Below are 15,377 nucleotides of genomic sequence, written 5' to 3' on the forward strand. Positions count from 1 at the left end.
TGGAGCTGAAGTCAGAGGCAGAGCTGGTGGTGGAGTCAGAGAATGCTCCATTAAACCATATAGTGTACATTCCTTCCCTGCAACACTAGTGAAGTCTTCATGGTATAGTGGATAGTGCTCTGGACTCTCACCCCAGCGACCTGAGTTCAAATCCCGGTGGGACCAAAGAAAATATGTCATCATGGAAAAGGTGTTGGAGGCGGAGCTGGAGCTGTAGGCGGAGCTGAAGTCAGAGGCAGATTTGGTGTGGCGCCGGAATTGTAAGCGGAGCTGAAGTCAGTGGCAGAGATGGTGTGGAACTGGAATTGGAGGAGGAGCTGTAGTGTAGGATGGAACTGAAGTTGCAGTCAGATGCAGAACTGGTGTAGAGCTGGAGTCAGAGGCAGAGCTGGTGGTGGAGTCAGAGAATGCTCCATTAAACCATATAGTGTACATTTCTTCCCTGCAACACTAGTGAAGTCTTCATGGTATAGTGGATAGTGCTCTGGACTCTCACCCCAGCGACCCGAGTTCAAATCCCGGCTGAAGTCAGAGGCAGAGATGGTGTAGAGCTGGAGTCAGAGGCAGAAATGAAGTCAGAGGTAGAGCTTGTGTGGAGCTGAAGTCAGAGGCGGAGATGAAGTAGGAGTCAGATGCAAAGCTGGTGTGGGGCTGGAGTTGGAGGCAGAGCTGGTGTGGAGCTGAAGTCAGAGGTGGAGCTGAAGTCAGAGGTGGAGCTGAAGTCAGAGGCAGAGCTGGTGGTGGAGAGAGAGAATGCTCCATTAAACCATATAGTGTACATTCCTTCCCTGCAACACTAGTGAAGTCTTCATGGTATAGTGGATAGTGCTCTGGACTCTCACCCCAGCGATCCGAGTTCAAATCCCGGCTGAAGTCAGAGGCAGAGATGGTGTAGAGCTGGAGTCAGAGGCAGAAATGAAGTCAGAGGTAGAGCTGGTGTGGAGCTGAAGTAAGAGGCGAAGATGAAGTAGGAGTATGATGCAAAGCTGGTGTGGGGCTGGAGTTGGAGGCAGAGCTGGTGTGGAGCTGAAGTCAGAGGTGGAGCTGAAGTCAGAGACTGGTGTGGAGCTGGAGTCAGAGGTACAGCTGAAGTCAGGGTTGGAGGTGGAGCTGATGTCAGAGACTGGTGTGGAGCTGGAGGCGGAGCTGAAGGCAGAGGCAGAGCAGGTCTGGAGCTGGAGGCAGAGTCAAAGGCGGAAGTGGGGCTGAAGTCAGAGATAGAGCTGGAGGCGGAGCTGAAGTCAGAGGCAGAGCTGGAGGCGGTGCTGAAGTCAGAGGTGGAGCTGAAGTCAGAGGCAGATCTGGTGGTGGAGTCAGAGAATGCTCCATTAAACCATATAGTGTACATTCCTTCCCTGCAACACTAGTGAAGTCTTAATGGTATAGTGGATAGTGCTCTGGACTCGCACCCCAGCGACCCGAGTTCAAATCCCGGTGGGACCAAAGAAAATATGTCATCATGGAAAAGGTGTTGGAGGCGGAGCTGGAGCTGTAGGCGGAGCTGAAGTCAGAGGCGGAGCTGAAGTCAGAGGCAGATTTGGTGTGGTGCCGAAATTGGAGGCGGAGCTGAAATCAGTGGCAGAGATGGTGTGGAGCTGGAGTTGGAGGAGGAGCTGTAGTCAGAGATGGAACTGAAGTTGAAGTCAGATGCAGAACTGGTGTGGAGCTGGAGTCAGAGGTGGAGCTGAAGTCAGAAACTGGTGTGGAGCTGGCGGCGGAGTTGGAGGCGGAAGTGGGGCTGAAGTAAGAGGCAGAGATGGTGTAGAGCTGGAGTCAGAGGCAGAAATGAAGTCAGAGGTAGAGCTGGTGTGGAGCTGAAGTCAGAGGCGGAGATGAAGTTGGAGTCAGATGCAAAGCTGGTGTGGGGCTGGAGTCAGAGGTGGAGCTGAAGTGAGACTGGTGTGGAGCTGGAGTCAGAGGTAGAGCTGAAGTCAGGGTTGGAGGTGGAGCTGAAGTCGGAGATTGGTGTGGAGCTGGAGGTGGAGCTGAAGGCAGAGCAGGTCTGGAGCTCGAAGCAGAGTCAAAGGCGGAAGTGGGGCTGAAGTCAGAGACAGAGCTGGAGGCGGAGCTGAAGTCAGAGGCAGAGCTGGAGGCGGTGCTGAAGTCAGAGATGGAGCTGAAGTCAGAGGCAGAGCTAGTGGTGGAGTCAGAGAATGCTCCATTAAACCATATAGTGTACATTCCTTCCCTGTAACACTAGTGAAGTCTTCATGGTATAGTGGATAGTGCTCTGGACTCTCACCCCAGCGACCCGAGTTCAAATCCCGGCTGAAGTCAGAGGCAGAGATGGTGTAGAGCTGGAGTCAGAGGCAGAAATGAAGTCAGAGGTAGAGCTGGTGTGGAGCTGAAGTAAGAGGCGAAGATGAAGTAGGAGTCAGATGCAAAGCTGGTGTGGGGCTGGAGTTGGAGGCAGAGCTGGTGTGGAGCTGAAGTCAGAGGTGGAGCTGAAGTCAGAGACTGGTGTGGAGCTGGAGTCAGAGGTACAGCTGAAGTCAGGGTTGGAGGTGGAGCTGAAGTCAGAGGCGGACCTGAAGTCAGAGGCAGATTTGGTGTGGCGCCGGAATTGGAAGCGGAGCTGAAGTCAGTGGCAGAGATGGTGTGGAACTGGAGTTGGAGGAGGAGCTGTAGTGTGAGATGGAACTGAAGGTGGAGCTGGAGTCAGAGGTGGAGCTGAAGTCAGAAACTGGTGTTGAGTTGGAGGCGGAAGTGGGGCTGAAGTTAGAGGCAGAGATGGTGTAGAGCTGGAGTCAGAGGCAGAAATGAAGTCATAGGTAGAGCTGGTGTGGAGCTGAAGTCAGAGGCGGAGATGAAGTTGGAGTCAGATGCAAAGCTGGTGTGGAGCTGGAGTCAGAGGTGGAGCTGAAGTGAGACTGGTGTGGAGCTGGAGTCAGAGGTAGAGCTGAAGTCAGGGTTGGAAGTGGAGCTGAAGTCGGAGACTGGTGTGGAACTGGAGGCGGAGCTGAAGGCAGAGGCAGAGCAGGTCTGGAGCTGGAGGCAGAGTCAAAGGCGGAAGTGGGGCTGAAGTCAGAGGCAGAGCTGGAGGCGGAGCTGAAGTCAGACACAGAGCTGGAGGCGGTGCTGAAGTCAGAGGTGGAGCTGAAGTCAGAGGCAGAGCTGGTGGTGGAGTCAGAGAATGCTCCATTAAACCATATAGTGTACATTCCTTCCCTGTAACACTAGTGAAGTCTTCATGGTATAGTGAATAGTGCTCTGGACTCTCACCCCAGCGACCCGAGTTCAAATCCCGGTGGGACCAAAGAATATATATCATCATGGAAAAGGCGTTGGTGGCGGAGCTGGAGCTGTAGGCGGAGCTGAAGTCAGAGGCGGAGCTGAAGTCAGAGGCAGATTTGGTGTGGTGCCGAAATTGAAGGCGGAGCTGAAGTCAGTGGCAGAGATGGTGTGGCGCTGGAGTTGGAGGAGAAGCTGTAGTCAGAGATGGAACTGAAGTTGTGGTCAGATGCAGAACTGGTGTGGAGCTGGAGTCAGAGGCGGAGCTGAAGTCAGAAACTGGTGTGGAGCTGGCGTCGGAGTTGGAGGCGGAAGTGGGGCTGAAGTCAGAGGCAGAGATGGTGTAGAGCTGGAGTCAGAGGCAGAAATGAAGTCATAGGTAGAGCTGGTGTGGAACTGAAGTCAGAGGCGGAGATGAAGTTGGAGTCAGATGCAAAGCTGGTGTGGGGCTGGAGTCAGAGGTGGAGCTGAAGTCAGAGACTGGTGTGGAGCTGGAGTCAGAGGTAGAGCTGAAGTCAGGGTTGGAGGTGGAGCTGAAGTCAGAGACTGGTGTGGAGCTGGAGGCGGAGCTGAAGGCAGAGGCAGAGCAGGTCTGGAGCTGGAGGCACAGTCAAAGGCGGAAGTGGGGCTGAAGTCAGAGGCAGAGCTGGAGGCGGAGCTGAAGTCAGAGGCAGAGCTGGAGGCGGTGCTGAAGTCAGAGGTGGAGCTGAAGTCAGAGGCAGAGCTGGTGGTGGAGTCAGAGAATGCTCCATTAAACCATATAGTGTACATTCCTTCCCTGCAACACTAGTGAAGTCTTCATGGTATAGTGGATAGTGCTCTGGACTCTCACCCCAGCGACCCGAGTTCAAATCCCGGTGGGACCAAAGAAAATATGTCATCATGGAAAAGGCGTTGGTGGCGGAGCTGGAGCTGTAGGCGGAGCTGAAGTCAGAGGCGGAGCTGAAGTCAGAGGCAGATTTGGTGTGGTGCCGAAATTGGAGGCGGAGCTGAAATCAGTGGCAGAGATGGTGTGGAGCTGGAGTTGGAGGAGGAGCTGTAGTCAGAGATGGAACTGAAGTTGAAGTCAGATGCAGAACTGGTGTGGAGCTGGAGTCAGAGGTGGAGCTGAAGTCAGAAACTGGTGTGGAGCTGGCGGCGGAGTTGGAGGCGGAAGTGGGGCTGAAGTAAGAGGCAGAGATGGTGTAGAGCTGGAGTCAGAGGCAGAAATGAAGTCAGAGGTAGAGCTGGTGTGGAGCTGAAGTCAGAGGCGGAGATGAAGTTGGAGTCAGATGCAAAGCTGGTATGGGGCTGGAGTCAGAGGTGGAGCTGAAGTGAGACTGGTGTGGAGCTGGAGTCAGAGGTAGAGCTGAAGTCAGGGTTGGAGGTGGAGCTGAAGTCGGAGATTGGTGTGGAGCTGGAGGCGGAGCTGAAGGCAGAGGCAGAGCAGGTCTGGAGCTGGAAGAAGAGTCAAAGGCGGAAGTGGGGCTGAAGTCAGAGGCAGAGCTGGAGGCGGAGCTGAAGTCAGAGACAGAGCTGGAGGCGGTGCTGAAGTCAGAGGTGGAGCTGAAGTCAGAGGCAGAGCTGGTGGTGGTCAGAGAATGCTCCATTAAACCATATAGTGTACATTCCTTCCCTGTAACACTAGTGAAGTCTTCATGGTATAGTGGATAGTGCTCTGGACTCGCACCCCAGCGACCCGAGTTCAAATCCCGGTGGGACCAAAGTAAATATGTCATCATGGAAAAGGCGTTGGTGGCGGAGCTGGAGCTGTAGGCGGAGCTGAAGTCAGAGGCAGAGCTGAAGTCAGAGGCAGATTTGGTGTGGTGCCGAAATTGAAGGCGGAGCTGAAGTCAGTGGCAGAGATGGTGTGGAGCTGGAGTTGGAGGAGAAGCTGTAGTCAGAGATGGAACTGAAGTTGTGGTCAGATGCAGAACTGGTGTGGAGCTGGAGTCAGAGGCGGAGCTGAAGTCAGAAACTGGTGTGGAGCTGGCGGCGGAGTTGGAGGCGGAAGTGGGGCTGAAGTCAGAGGCAGAGATGGTGTAGAGCTGGAGTCAGAGGCAGAAAGGAAGTCAGAGGTAGAGCTGGTGTGGAGCTGAAGTCAGAGGCGGAGATGTAGTTGGAGTTAGATGCAAAGCTGGTGTGGGGCTGGAGTCAGAGGTGGAGCTGAAGTCAGAGACTGGTGTGGAGCTGGAGTCAGAGGTAGAGCTGAAGTCAGGGTTGGAGGTGGAGCTGAAGTCAGAGACTGGTGTGGAGCTGGAGGCGGAGCTGAAGGCAGAGGCAGAGCAGGTCTGGAGCTGGAGGCAGAGTCAAAGGCGGAAGTGGGGCTGAAGTCAGAGGCAGAGCTGGAGGCGGAGCTGAAGTCAGAGGCAGAGCTGGAGGCGGTGCTGAAGTCAGAGGTGGAGCTGAAGTCAGAGGCAGAGCTGGTGGTGGAGTCAGAGAATGCTCCATTAAACCATATAGTGTACATTCCTTCCCTGCAACACTAGTGAAGTCTTCATGGTATAGTGGATAGTGCTCTGGACTCTCACCCCAGCGACCCGAGTTCAAATCCCGGCTGAAGTCAGAGGCAGAGATGGTGTAGAGCTGGAGTCAGAGGCAGAAATGAAGTCAGAGGTAGAGCTGGTGTGGACCTGAAGTCAGAGGCGGAGATGAAGTAGGAGTCAGATGCAAAGCTGGTGTGGGGCTGGAGTTGGAGGCAGAGCTTGTGTGGAGCTGAAGTCAGAGGTGGAGCTGAAGTCAGAGACTGGTGTGGAGCTGGAGTCAGAGTTACAGCTGAAGTCAGGGTTGGAGGTGGAGCTGATGTCAGAGACTGGTGTGGAGCTGGAGGCGGAGCTGAAGGCAGAGGCAGAGCAGGTCTGGAGCTGGAGGCAGAGTCAAAGGCGGAAGTGGGGCTGAAGTCAGAGATAGAGCTGGAGGCGGAGCTGAAGTCAGAGGCAGAGCTGGAGGCGGTGCTGAAGTCAGAGGTGGAGCTGAAGTCAGAGGCAGATCTGGTGGTGGAGTCAGAGAATGCTCCATTAAACCATATAGTGTACATTCCTTCCCTGCAACACTAGTGAAGTCTTAATGGTATAGTGGATAGTGCTCTGGACTCGCACCCCAGCGACCCGAGTTCAAATCCCGGTGGGACCAAAGAAAATATGTCATCATGGAAAAGGTGTTGGAGGCGGAGCTGGAGCTGTAGGCGGAGCTGAAGTCAGAGGCGGAGCTGAAGTCAGAGGCAGATTTGGTGTGGTGCCGAAATTGGAGGCGGAGCTGAAATCAGTGGCAGAGATGGTGTGGAGCTGGAGTTGGAGGAGGAGCTGTAGTCAGAGATGGAACTGAAGTTGAAGTCAGATGCAGAACTGGTGTGGAGCTGGAGTCAGAGGTGGAGCTGAAGTCAGAAACTGGTGTGGAGCTGGCGGCGGAGTTGGAGGCGGAAGTGGGGCTGAAGTAAGAGGCAGAGATGGTGTAGAGCTGGAGTCAGAGGCAGAAATGAAGTCAGAGGTAGAGCTGGTGTGGAGCTGAAGTCAGAGGCGGAGATGAAGTTGGAGTCAGATGCAAAGCTGGTGTGGGGCTGGAGTCAGAGGTGGAGCTGAAGTGAGACTGGTGTGGAGCTGGAGTCAGAGGTAGAGCTGAAGTCAGGGTTGGAGGTGGAGCTGAAGTCGGAGATTGGTGTGGAGCTGGAGGTGGAGCTGAAGGCAGAGCAGGTCTGGAGCTCGAAGCAGAGTCAAAGGCGGAAGTGGGGCTGAAGTCAGAGACAGAGCTGGAGGCGGAGCTGAAGTCAGAGGCAGAGCTGGAGGCGGTGCTGAAGTCAGAGGTGGAGCTGAAGTCAGAGGCAGAGCTAGTGGTGGAGTCAGAGAATGCTCCATTAAACCATATAGTGTACATTCCTTCCCTGTAACACTAGTGAAGTCTTCATGGTATAGTGGATAGTGCTCTGGACTCTCACCCCAGCGACCCGAGTTCAAATCCCGGCTGAAGTCAGAGGCAGAGATGGTGTAGAGCTGGAGTCAGAGGCAGAAATGAAGTCAGAGGTAGAGCTGGTGTGGAGCTGAAGTAAGAGGCGAAGATGAAGTAGGAGTCAGATGCAAAGCTGGTGTGGGGCTGGAGTTGGAGGCAGAGCTGGTGTGGAGCTGAAGTCAGAGGTGGAGCTGAAGTCAGAGACTGGTGTGGAGCTGGAGTCAGAGGTACAGCTGAAGTCAGGGTTGGAGGTGGAGCTGAAGTCAGAGGCGGACCTGAAGTCAGAGGCAGATTTGGTGTGGCGCCGGAATTGGAAGCGGAGCTGAAGTCAGTGGCAGAGATGGTGTGGAACTGGAGTTGGAGGAGGAGCTGTAGTGTGAGATGGAACTGAAGGTGGAGCTGGAGTCAGAGGTGGAGCTGAAGTCAGAAACTGGTGTTGAGTTGGAGGCGGAAGTGGGGCTGAAGTTAGAGGCAGAGATGGTGTAGAGCTGGAGTCAGAGGCAGAAATGAAGTCATAGGTAGAGCTGGTGTGGAGCTGAAGTCAGAGGCGGAGATGAAGTTGGAGTCAGATGCAAAGCTGGTGTGGAGCTGGAGTCAGAGGTGGAGCTGAAGTGAGACTGGTGTGGAGCTGGAGTCAGAGGTAGAGCTGAAGTCAGGGTTGGAAGTGGAGCTGAAGTCGGAGACTGGTGTGGAACTGGAGGCGGAGCTGAAGGCAGAGGCAGAGCAGGTCTGGAGCTGGAGGCAGAGTCAAAGGCGGAAGTGGGGCTGAAGTCAGAGGCAGAGCTGGAGGCGGAGCTGAAGTCAGACACAGAGCTGGAGGCGGTGCTGAAGTCAGAGGTGGAGCTGAAGTCAGAGGCAGAGCTGGTGGTGGAGTCAGAGAATGCTCCATTAAACCATATAGTGTACATTCCTTCCCTGTAACACTAGTGAAGTCTTCATGGTATAGTGAATAGTGCTCTGGACTCTCACCCCAGCGACCCGAGTTCAAATCCCGGTGGGACCAAAGAATATATATCATCATGGAAAAGGCGTTGGTGGCGGAGCTGGAGCTGTAGGCGGAGCTGAAGTCAGAGGCGGAGCTGAAGTCAGAGGCAGATTTGGTGTGGTGCCGAAATTGAAGGCGGAGCTGAAGTCAGTGGCAGAGATGGTGTGGCGCTGGAGTTGGAGGAGAAGCTGTAGTCAGAGATGGAACTGAAGTTGTGGTCAGATGCAGAACTGGTGTGGAGCTGGAGTCAGAGGCGGAGCTGAAGTCAGAAACTGGTGTGGAGCTGGCGTCGGAGTTGGAGGCGGAAGTGGGGCTGAAGTCAGAGGCAGAGATGGTGTAGAGCTGGAGTCAGAGGCAGAAATGAAGTCATAGGTAGAGCTGGTGTGGAACTGAAGTCAGAGGCGGAGATGAAGTTGGAGTCAGATGCAAAGCTGGTGTGGGGCTGGAGTCAGAGGTGGAGCTGAAGTCAGAGACTGGTGTGGAGCTGGAGTCAGAGGTAGAGCTGAAGTCAGGGTTGGAGGTGGAGCTGAAGTCAGAGACTGGTGTGGAGCTGGAGGCGGAGCTGAAGGCAGAGGCAGAGCAGGTCTGGAGCTGGAGGCACAGTCAAAGGCGGAAGTGGGGCTGAAGTCAGAGGCAGAGCTGGAGGCGGAGCTGAAGTCAGAGGCAGAGCTGGAGGCGGTGCTGAAGTCAGAGGTGGAGCTGAAGTCAGAGGCAGAGCTGGTGGTGGAGTCAGAGAATGCTCCATTAAACCATATAGTGTACATTCCTTCCCTGCAACACTAGTGAAGTCTTCATGGTATAGTGGATAGTGCTCTGGACTCTCACCCCAGCGACCCGAGTTCAAATCCCGGTGGGACCAAAGAAAATATGTCATCATGGAAAAGGCGTTGGTGGCGGAGCTGGAGCTGTAGGCGGAGCTGAAGTCAGAGGCGGAGCTGAAGTCAGAGGCAGATTTGGTGTGGTGCCGAAATTGGAGGCGGAGCTGAAATCAGTGGCAGAGATGGTGTGGAGCTGGAGTTGGAGGAGGAGCTGTAGTCAGAGATGGAACTGAAGTTGAAGTCAGATGCAGAACTGGTGTGGAGCTGGAGTCAGAGGTGGAGCTGAAGTCAGAAACTGGTGTGGAGCTGGCGGCGGAGTTGGAGGCGGAAGTGGGGCTGAAGTAAGAGGCAGAGATGGTGTAGAGCTGGAGTCAGAGGCAGAAATGAAGTCAGAGGTAGAGCTGGTGTGGAGCTGAAGTCAGAGGCGGAGATGAAGTTGGAGTCAGATGCAAAGCTGGTATGGGGCTGGAGTCAGAGGTGGAGCTGAAGTGAGACTGGTGTGGAGCTGGAGTCAGAGGTAGAGCTGAAGTCAGGGTTGGAGGTGGAGCTGAAGTCGGAGATTGGTGTGGAGCTGGAGGCGGAGCTGAAGGCAGAGGCAGAGCAGGTCTGGAGCTGGAAGAAGAGTCAAAGGCGGAAGTGGGGCTGAAGTCAGAGGCAGAGCTGGAGGCGGAGCTGAAGTCAGAGACAGAGCTGGAGGCGGTGCTGAAGTCAGAGGTGGAGCTGAAGTCAGAGGCAGAGCTGGTGGTGGTCAGAGAATGCTCCATTAAACCATATAGTGTACATTCCTTCCCTGTAACACTAGTGAAGTCTTCATGGTATAGTGGATAGTGCTCTGGACTCGCACCCCAGCGACCCGAGTTCAAATCCCGGTGGGACCAAAGTAAATATGTCATCATGGAAAAGGCGTTGGTGGCGGAGCTGGAGCTGTAGGCGGAGCTGAAGTCAGAGGCAGAGCTGAAGTCAGAGGCAGATTTGGTGTGGTGCCGAAATTGAAGGCGGAGCTGAAGTCAGTGGCAGAGATGGTGTGGAGCTGGAGTTGGAGGAGAAGCTGTAGTCAGAGATGGAACTGAAGTTGTGGTCAGATGCAGAACTGGTGTGGAGCTGGCGGCGGAGTTGGAGGCGGAAGTGGGGCTGAAGTCAGAGGCAGAGATGGTGTAGAGCTGGAGTCAGAGGCAGAAAGGAAGTCAGAGGTAGAGCTGGTGTGGAGCTGAAGTCAGAGGCGGAGATGTAGTTGGAGTTAGATGCAAAGCTGGTGTGGGGCTGGAGTCAGAGGTGGAGCTGAAGTCAGAGACTGGTGTGGAGCTGGAGTCAGAGGTAGAGCTGAAGTCAGGGTTGGAGGTGGAGCTGAAGTCAGAGACTGGTGTGGAGCTGGAGGCGGAGCTGAAGGCAGAGGCAGAGCAGGTCTGGAGCTGGAGGCAGAGTCAAAGGCGGAAGTGGGGCTGAAGTCAGAGGCAGAGCTGGAGGCGGAGCTGAAGTCAGAGGCAGAGCTGGAGGCGGTGCTGAAGTCAGAGGTGGAGCTGAAGTCAGAGGCAGAGCTGGTGGTGGAGTCAGAGAATGCTCCATTAAACCATATAGTGTACATTCCTTCCCTGCAACACTAGTGAAGTCTTCATGGTATAGTGGATAGTGCTCTGGACTCTCACCCCAGCGACCCGAGTTCAAATCCCGGCTGAAGTCAGAGGCAGAGATGGTGTAGAGCTGGAGTCAGAGGCAGAAATGAAGTCAGAGGTAGAGCTGGTGTGGACCTGAAGTCAGAGGCGGAGATGAAGTAGGAGTCAGATGCAAAGCTGGTGTGGGGCTGGAGTTGGAGGCAGAGCTTGTGTGGAGCTGAAGTCAGAGGTGGAGCTGAAGTCAGAGACTGGTGTGGAGCTGGAGTCAGAGTTACAGCTGAAGTCAGGGTTGGAGGTGGAGCTGATGTCAGAGACTGGTGTGGAGCTGGAGGCGGAGCTGAAGGCAGAGGCAGAGCAGGTCTGGAGCTGGAGGCAGAGTCAAAGGCGGAAGTGGGGCTGAAGTCAGAGGCAGAGCTGGAGGCGGAGCTGATGTCAGAGGCAGAGCTGGAGGCGGTGCTGAAGTCAGAGGTGGAGCTGAAGTCAGAGGCAGAGCTGGTGGTGGAGTCAGAGAATGCTCCATTAAACCATATAGTGTACATTCCTTCCATGCAACACTAGTGAAGTCTTAATGGTATAGTGGATAGTGCTCTGGACTCTCACCCCAGCGACCCGAGTTCAAATCCCGGTGGGACCAAAGAAAATATGTCATCATGGAAAAGGTGTTGGAGGCGGAGCTGGAGCTGTAGGCGGAGCTGAAGTCAGAGGCGGACCTGAACTCAGAGGCAGATTTAGTGTGGCGCCGGAATTGGAAGCGGAGCTGAAGTCAGTGGCAGAGAAGGTGTGGAACTGGAGTTGGAGGAGGAGCTGTAGTGTCAGATGGAACTGAAGTTGAAGTCAGATGCAGAACTGGTGTGGAGCTGGACTCAGAGGTGGAGCTGAAGTCAGAAACTGGTGTGGAGCTGGCAGCGGAGTTGGAGGCGGAAGTGGGGCTGAAGTCAGAGGCAGACATGGTGTAGAGCTGGAGTCAGAGGCAGAAATGAAGTCAGAGGTAGAGCTGGTGTGGAGCTGAAGTCAGAGGTAGAGCTGAAGTCAGGGTTGGAGGCGGAGCTGAAGGCAGAGGCAGAGCAGGTCTGGAGCTGGAGGAAGAGTCAAAGGCGGAAGTGGGGCTGAAGTCAGAGGCAGAGCTGGAGGTGGAGCTGAAGTCAGAGGCAAAGCTGGAGGCGGTGCTGAAGTCAGAGGTGGAGCTGAAGTCAGAGGCAGAGCTGGTGGTGGAGTCAGAGAATGCTCCATTAAACCATATAGTGTACATTCCTTCCCTGCAACACTAGTGAAGTCTTCATGGTATAGTGGGTAGTGCTCTGGACTCTCACCCCAGCGACCCGAGGTCAAATCCCGGTGGGACCAAAGAAAATATGTCATCATGGAAAAGGCGTTGGTGGCGGAGCTGGAGCTGTAGGCGGAGCTGAAGTCAAAGGATGACGTAAAGTCAGAGGCAGATTTGGTGTGGTGCCGAAATTGAAGGCGGGCTGAAGTCAGTGGCAGAGATGTGTGGAGCTGGAGTTGGAGGAGAAGCTGTAGTCAGAGATGGAACTGAAGTTGTGGAGTCAGAGGCAGAAATGAAGTCAGAGGTAGAGCTGGTGTGGAGCTGAAGTCAGAGGCGGAGATGAAGTTGGAGTCAGATGCAAAGCTGGTGTGGGGCTGGAGTCAGAGGTGGAGCTGAAGTCAGAGACTGGTGTGGAGCTGGAGTCAGAGGTAGAGCTGAAGTCAGGGTTGGAGGTGGAGCTGAAGTCAGAGACTGGTGTGGAGCTGGAGGCGGAGCTGAAGGCAGAGGCAGAGCAGGTCTGGAGCTGGAGGCACAGTCAAAGGCGGAAGTGGGGCTGAAGTCAGAGGCAGAGCTGGAGGCGGAGCTGAAGTCAGAGGCAGAGCTGGAGGCGGTGCTGAAGTCAGAGGTGGAGCTGAAGTCAGAGGCAGAGCTGGTGGTGGAGTCAGAGAATGCTCCATTAAACCATATAGTGTACATTCCTTCCCTGCAACACTAGTGAAGTCTTCATGGTATAGTGGATAGTGCTCTGGACTCTCACCCCAGCGACCTGAGTTCAAATCCCGGTGGGACCAAAGAAAATATGTCATCATGGAAAAGGTGTTGGAGGCGGAGCTGGAGCTGTAGGCGGAGCTGAAGTCAGAGGCAGATTTGGTGTGGCGCCGGAATTGGAAGCGGAGCTGAAGTCAGTGGCAGAGATGGTGTGGAACTGGAGTTGGAGGAGGAGCTGTAGTGTGGGATGGAACTGAAGTTGAAGTCAGATGCAGAACTGGTGTAGAGCTGGAGTCAGAGGCAGAGCTGGTGGTGGAGTCAGAGAATGCTCCATTAAACCATATAGTGTACATTCCTTCCCTGCAACACTAGTGAAGTCTTCATGGTATAGTGGATAGTGCTCTGGACTCTCACCCCAGCGACCCGAGTTCAAATCCCGGCTGAAGTCAGAGGCAGAGATGGTGTAGAGCTGGAGTCAGAGGCAGAAATGAAGTCAGAGGTAGAGCTGGTGTGGAGCTGAAGTCAGAGGCGGAGATGAAGTAGGAGTCAGATGCAAAGCTGGTGTGGGGCTGGAGTTGGAGGCAGAGCTGGTGTGGAGCTGAAGTCAGAGGTGGAGCTGAAGTCAGAGGTGGAGCTGAAGTCAGAGGCAGAGCTGGTGGTGGAGTCAGAGAATGCTCCATTAAACCATATAGTGTACATTCCTTCCCTGCAACACTAGTGAAGTCTTCATGGTATAGTGGATAGTGCTCTGGACTCTCACCCCAGCGACCCGAGTTCAAATCCCGGTGGGACCAAAGAAAATATGTCATCATGGAAAAGGCGTTGGTGGCGGAGCTGGAGCTGTAGACGGAGCTGAAGTCAGAGGCGGAGCTGAAGTCAGAGGCAGATTTGGTGTGGTGCCGAAATTGGAGGCGGAGCTGAAGTCAGTGGCAGAGATGGTGTGGAGCTGGAGTTGGAGGAGAAGCTGTAGTCAGAGATGGAACTGAAGTTGTGGTCAGATGCAGAACTGGTGTGGAGCTGGAGTCAGAGGCGGAGCTGAAGTCAGAAACTGGTGTGGAGCTGGCGGCGGAGATGGAGGCGGAAGTGGGGCGGAAGTCAGAGGCAGAGATGGTGTAGAGCTGGAGTCAGAGGCAGAAATGAAGTCAGAGGTAGAGCTGGTGTGGAACTGTAGTCAGCGGCGGAAATGAAGTTGGAGTCAGTTGCAAATCTGGTGTGGGGCTGGAGTCAGAGGTGGAGCTGAAGTGAGAATAGTGTGGAGCTGGAGTCAGAGGTAGAGCTGAAGTCAGGGTTGGAGGTGGAGCTGAAGTCGGAGACTGGTGTGGAGCTGAAGGCAGAGGCAGAGCAGGTCTGGAGCTCGAGGCAGAGTCAAAGGCGGAAGTGGGGCTGAAGTCAGAGGCAGAGCTGGAGGCGGAGCTGAAGTCAGAGGCAGAGCTGGAGGCGGTGCTGAAGTCAGAGGTGGAGCTGAAGTCAGAGGCAGAGCTGGTGGTGGAGTCAGAGAATGCTCCATTAAACCATATAGTGTACATTCCTTCCCTGCAACACTAGTGAAGTCTTCATGGTATAGTGGATAGTGCTCTGGACTCTCACCCCAGCGACCTGAGTTCAAATCCCGGTGGGACCAAAGAAAATATGTCATCATGGAAAAGGTGTTGGAAGCGGAGCTGGAGCTGTAGGCGGAGCTGAAGTCAGAGGCAGATTTGGTGTGGCGCCGGAATTGGAAGCGGAGCTGAAGTCAGTGGCAGAGATGGTGTGGAACTGGAGTTGGAGGAGGAGCTGTAGTGTGGGATGGAACTGAAGTTGAAGTCAGATGCAGAACTGGTGTAGAGCTGGAGTCAGAGGCAGAGCTGGTGGTGGAGTCAGAGAATGCTCCATTAAACCATATAGTGTACATTTCTTCCCTGCAACACTAGTGCAGGTCTTCATGGTATAGTGGATAGTGCTCTGGACTCTCACCCCAGCGACCCGAGTTCAAATCCCGGCTGAAGTCAGAGGCAGAGATGGTGTAGAGCTGGAGTCAGAGGCAGAAATGAAGTCAGAGGTAGAGCTGGTGTGGAGCTGAAGTAAGAGGCGAAGATGAAGTAGGAGTATGATGCAAAGCTGGTGTGGGGCTGGAGTTGGAGGCAGAGCTGGTGTGGAGCTGAAGTCAGAGGTGGAGCTGAAGTCAGAGACTGGTGTGGAGCTGGAGTCAGAGGTACAGCTGAAGTCAGGGTTGGAGGTGGAGCTGATGTCAGAGACTGGTGTGGAGCTGGAGGCGGAGCTGAAGGCAGAGGCAGAGCAGGTCTGGAGCTGGAGGCAGAGTCAAAGGCGGAAGTGGGGCTGAAGTCAGAGATAGAGCTGGAGGCGGAGCTGAAGTCAGAGGCAGAGCTGGAGGCGGTGCTGAAGTCAGAGGTGGAGCTGAAGTCAGAGGCAGATCTGGTGGTGGAGTCAGAGAATGCTCCATTAAACCATATAGTGTACATTCCTTCCCTGCAACACTAGTGAAGTCTTAATGGTATAGTGGATAGTGCTCTGGACTCGCACCCCAGCGACCCGAGTTCAAATCCCGGTGGGACCAAAGAAAATATGTCATCATGGAAAAGGTGTTGGAGGCGGAGCTGGAGCTGTAGGCGGAGCTGAAGTCAGAGGCGGAGCTGAAGTCAGAGGCAGATTTGGTGTGGTGCCGAAATTGGAGGCGGAGCTGAAATCAGTGGCAGAGATGGTGTGGAGCTGGAGTTGGAGGAGGAGCTGTAGTCAGAGATGGAACTGAAGTTGAAGTCAGATGCAGAACTGGTGTGGAGCTGGAGTCAGAGGTGGAGCTGAAGTCAGAAACTGGTGTGGAGCTGGCGGCGGAGTTGGAGGCG

Source organism: Syngnathus leptorhynchus, unplaced genomic scaffold (assembly GCF_054491065.1).
Source record: "Syngnathus leptorhynchus isolate UIUO unplaced genomic scaffold, UIUO_Slep HiC_scaffold_51, whole genome shotgun sequence".
NCBI classification, from domain to species: Eukaryota; Metazoa; Chordata; class Actinopteri; order Syngnathiformes; family Syngnathidae; genus Syngnathus; species Syngnathus leptorhynchus.